This window comes from Teleopsis dalmanni, chromosome 2, assembly GCF_002237135.1.
Source record: "Teleopsis dalmanni isolate 2A chromosome 2, ASM223713v2, whole genome shotgun sequence".
Taxonomy (NCBI): Eukaryota; Metazoa; Arthropoda; class Insecta; order Diptera; family Diopsidae; genus Teleopsis; species Teleopsis dalmanni.
Genome location: NC_051847.1, coordinates 18,856,335 through 18,862,343, shown reverse-complemented (window position 1 = coordinate 18,862,343; position 6,009 = coordinate 18,856,335).

The window sequence follows — 6,009 nt, the reverse complement described above, 5'->3', positions numbered from 1 at the left end:
CTTTTATTAGAAGTAATATTTAAATAAAGTCTTTTTTTAAATGAAAACAATATAAAATGAACATGAATCCTTTTATAAACATATTCAATAATATTGTAGATCGTGATCGTGATGAAATATAGAATATATTAAAAAATATTAAACAAATATTGCTCAAATATTATTTAACAAAAAGTGACCTATAGCCGGATAAAAAAATATATAAATAAATTACACTGCTCCCGTGTAATTTTTAAGAAATACATTTAGAACTTTTCATAATTAACAAACAATTAATTTAACACATTTAATTAATTAAAATTCTCATAAAAAATATTCTTCTTCACAGAAATCTACATGGGTTGAGGTTTGTGTCTTAAGTCTTTTGTTTGCTCATGTATTTAAGTGCTGTAATTAACATATGTACTCGTTATGATTTGTATGTAATATATGAACATGAACGTTCAATTAGTTTAATTGAGATTATTTAAATAAAAATTAAAATAAGAATTTTTATCTATTAACAAACAATTAATTCAGCACTTATATGTTAAAGTTCTCATAAAAACATTTATTCTTCTTTACTTGTATTACCTAAAGGTGAAGTTTGTGTCTTAAGTCTTTTGTTTACTTGCGTATTTAACTGTTGTAATTAACATATGTGCTTTTAGAGATTTGTATTTAATAGTTGAGCAGTTAGTTGCACTTCATCAATTCTTTTATTAATGAAATGTCAATAAACAATAAAAAGAAAAAACAATCTCTGCGCTACAATGGTAACACTTAAGAGGCGACATAATTGCTGTCCGTAATGACACAATTGACCTTACCAAAGCATCATCTTTAGGTTGAGTTTGGATTCAAATAATTTACTATTATAAATTATGAATGAAACTCAGAAACGTCAATTATAGTCACTTTGCAATAGATTTTTGGTTCAACTATGTTTAAATTTTTTTTAAATATATATACAATATATATATAAAATGCAAAAATATATTTTTTATATTTTAATGTAAATGATAATTTTGCGGTTTTGCTTCCGAATATGAATATTTTATAATTCAGTAAAAAATTTAAAAAAATCTATTGCTTGAGTTTTTGATTGATTGATTTAAATAAAATCAATTGCTGAAACATAAATTGATAATTACATACAATTAAAAATGAAATGATTTTTTGCAATATTTTTGAGAAGGCAATCAAACAGGCAGTAACTGAAATACTATTTTTTTCCTATTTTTAATTATTGGTAATTTGTACCGTGCGTATTTCGGTATTTTTAATGCTGCACTCAACGCTGAAGTGGTTTTGCCTTTATAGAATTTGATGAAGTATTTCTCGAAAAGTTTGCAGACATGGCTTTTCGGTTATTGCTTGGTTTTTGCTTATTGAAGTGCTCTGAAGTATTTGTATTTTCTATCAATGAATTTCAATGAGCCTTAATTAATTGTAATTATTTTAATTAAGTGTGGTTTTTAATTACAAGTGCAACTATATTCAAGCATATTAACTTAAATAGCGGTTGAGATAGCATACCAATTTTGGTCAGATATTTGCAAATACTTTTAAGTGTTATTTTTCTATTTATAAACTTGACAAAAGAGCAAAATTTCAAAAGTGTACGAGTATGTAATTAATTTTGAATCTTATTATCAATTCAATAACAGAAAAAGATAAATATTTCTAATAATCTGTTGTTTTATTATTCCCTCTGCAAAACATAATACTGTAGAGGATATCTTATTGAATTTGAAATGTATTCAAGGTGTAGTCAGATATTATATACACACACCACATACAACTTTAATCAAAAGGAAATTGTGGTTATCTATCTATCTGTCACAATAGCAACTAAGCCCCACTGAAGTGAAAGATTAGCCGAAGTAGACCACGAAACGACTTGGGTCCTCTTTCGTCCTTCGATTCTCAGACGTCGTTATTGAGTTAAAGCTAGAGAGGCTTCCATTCGCATAACTACATCTCTTGTTATTGCAAGAAGCTCATTTGGTTAGTATTTAAGTATTTAAACTATTTAAACCCAATATATCCTTAATCGAATCGAAATTGTGATTATTGATCCATCCACTACAATAGCAACTAGTATTTAGATATTAAAACTAATTAAATAAAAAAAGTTTTCAGGGAAGCTTTTGTGAATTCAAGTAGATAAAGTCTACAAATGATAGATAAAGGCTATCACACGTAGCGCCCCAGAATATGAATTTATAATTATAATCTCATATTCGATTTTATGCAAACAATATTAAACACAAGTGTTCTAGATTTATTAATTAAATAATTGAATATAAATTAAATAGATGGTGAAAAGTATTAAAGCTTTGATAAATACAAAACTATTTTTAAAGGTTTAATTACTAATATATTTGATATAACCCTATATAGGTTGTTTTATGAATATATGGTAGTCTTTATCATTCGTCAAATTTAGGATTATACAGACTTTATCATTACTGTACATTACTATGCATATCATATAGTTAGGGTCTCTGATATTTGATTTTCATCACAAGTGTGTAGAGCTCATTCTATTTGTTTCTATTTCATCCAATAATGACTTTAATCTAATGCAGAGTGTTGTGAGGGGTTGCAATGTGGATGATGAAGGACTATTCACCGTTGCTATAAAGTAGCATCTCAATCATTTAAACAACATTCAAACTGAATTTATCTAAATCTCTAAATGTGTAAATAGTACTGCACTTACAGCTTCTAAACAGTCAGCAGAGCACTGCCGTTTATTCTATGATATACACTGGATTATAATATATGCTTAAATGGGTTTTGATATGCAAAGTCATCACTCCAATCCAATGTCACCATTGTTCATAATCCATATTTTGTACTTCAAATCTTAACTACGTTTAAATAATAAATTGTAATGACTAAAAATATTGTAAGACTTCAAAAGATAGCGATAAAGGAGAGGACGAAAAACAGAATATATTACCTCTGGTTTAATATACTTGATCATTCAATCATTCAGTTACTTTTAGAATCTGCAAATTTTCTTTCGCAAATTAACCATTTAAGTTCATTAACTTTATTTGCTTAATTCATTTTCTGCAATAATTATCCTCACGAGAGTTGATAGTTAAGAGTTCATCAACCTAAAATTGATTTGAAATCATTTTTATTGTGTATTTTTTTTTTATTTAAATTTAAAAAGGAAAAACAGAAATATTAATTTATCACTAATTTAATAGTTAAATAACAATTTGATTGTTTGAAAATCATTTGGTTATGGTTGAAAATTAAAATTAACAAAATTTTATTATAACAAAATTCAATTTATCGTCGTTTCAATCAAAATGTTGAAGCAATTTGATTAACAAATAACAAAAATATTTATATAAAAATAATTTATTTTATGCGCTTTGACCATAAATATACTATACAGTTTATTGTGATTATCAAATTAGTACATAAATTTACCAATATTTTGCATAATCAAAATTTGCATAGTAAAAATAGACAAACTATTTTATTCAATTTAAATAAATGTCAAATTCGGAATATTTTATTCCATTTGTTGTTGACGATTATCAAATAAGCTGTGATGAGTCAGACAAAAGGAGAGATTTGAAGCATATCCGGCGTTTCTTCATTACAATTTGATTGGTTTTGCAGCTCAAAATTACGATTATCATTATGTGAGCTCATCATGAATGATCTTATGTATGTATCCGAAGCCCTATGCTCCACTAGGAGAAGAAGTTAATAGAAATATAAGGTCTTATTTATATATGCCAAGTGCCCAAGTAAAGTTAGGAACATACTTCGTACTTACTACACATTTTAAATTTCAAATTCTTAGATTTAAAAAGCTTAATATGAACTACAGAAATGTAAGCTTTCCATAGTTCCATATATCATTTTTAGATATAGTATGATTTACTACAAATGTAAGTAATATTTCCTATAGAAATGTAAATAGTTCCATGTATCACTTTTAAATACACTATTACTTACAACAAAAACATTATTATATATTATAAAATTGATTTTTAAAAGTTCTTGACAGTTCTTTACTTATTTGGGGTTTTTATAATTTTTTTTTATTAAAGTTAGTTAAAATTAATTCAATAATATATCAATAATATTTGTTGATCAGAAAAATATTAATCTGTACCGTTCTCTATCAAATGGGATTGAATTTAAGTAGAATAGTTATTGCTCTATCTTCATAATATATGCTCTTAAAGCTGCTGTAATTAGAAATTTAAGTGAATCGTATTATAACGAGAGAATACTGCTATAGTGCTAATAAGTGAGTAGTGTGAAGGACACTAAAAATTTAAGATCTCTAATAGAAGAACTCTAAAGCATTTATAATACACAATGCTGCTCTCCAACCCATATTTTTATTAAGATATATATATGGTTTTTTGTTATTTCTCGACAATATACTCAAAATATTCTATAGATATATATACCTTATATATATAATACATATATCTATATATATATAGATATATATAAAACATATATATTAGATATATATAACATATATATCTTATACATAAATACATATATCTTATGTATGATTATTTGTATTGTGCTGAACTAAAAAAGGATTAATAATAGAGGACGCTCCTATGATACAGGTAGTCTACAAATTTTTTAATCAAAACATCGTCATTATCCAAATATAATCCATTTAAACTATGACCATTACTTCCATTATTTATCTTATATTTGTTCTTTAAAGTTTTAGTTGTAGTTTGTCAGATTTTGTCAATGTATGTTATATAAGGTTTCGCTTCCTGGTTGCTCTTATGATCCAAATTTTAAAATATTTTATGTAGGGTTTTTTAATCAAATCATTTTACATAGTAGAATTTTATTCTCCCGATATATGTTCGCTACTTCACTATTATGATATAAATATGTTGTTAAAGGATTCAGTGAGCATTTTCAATAGATTAAAATCTATTAGGTACATGAGCATAGTTAATTCAAGCGTTTTGGGATGGTCTCTGCTAAACGTATATCCGAAGCAAAGCCATTAGTTAATAGATTTCCTCCACAAATGTGATGGACCTATGGTGAACGGATAGGTATGCGTATATTGCAAATAAACTTGTAGACTTAAAACAGATAAATTGTAAAACGGGGGAAACATCTCTTTAAATACGGAACTTGTGAATATGTATAAATAACTATATACAATATTATGTTTAAATATACATATACATATATATTTTTTTTTTTTCTTTAAATGAAATTTAATTTAATATTTAATTTAAAATTTCTCTTAATTTTTCAGATAACTTTCTAAAGAAAATATGAGGAAACACAAAAATATTGGTAATCTTTTCTTATTAGTTTCAATTTATAATGATATAGGCTTAAGAAATATAATACCATACCATATAATATCATAATTCTATAATACCAAAAATATTTAAATTAATAATGTAATTAATGTCAATTAACTAATTAATTACTTTTACTTTAACTAGTAAGTTTTTCACTTAACTAGTTAAATAACTAATTAATTATTTAGCATTACTTTATTTTTTAATTGTATTTAATTATTACTTATATAATATTTAACAAATAAAAAAAAATTTAATTAAATTCTGTAATAAATAATATATATTATTTTAATTAATTTAAATTGTAATAAACAAATTTTAAATAATTTATTTTTCTTAAAGGTATTTTTTGCCTTCTACTGATCTCATTACTTACACAATCAAAATCAGAGGGGAATTTTGAAGATGCTGACAAACTGAATGAATTTATGAGGTAACAAAAATTTGTTAATATTATCAATATAACAAATAAACTAAATAAATTACAAATAAAAAAATATCAAACCTTTATTTATTAAAATCAGTGGCAGCACAAATCAGTACTTTGACTTACGGCATACAATACCTGGTGAGCCGGAGGTTGATTATCCAATTTATAGTGCAGTACCTAAGACAAGTTTTGAATGTACAGGCAAACATGAAGGTCTGTCTGAAGATTATGATTACAATTCCAAAATTTGAAAATCTT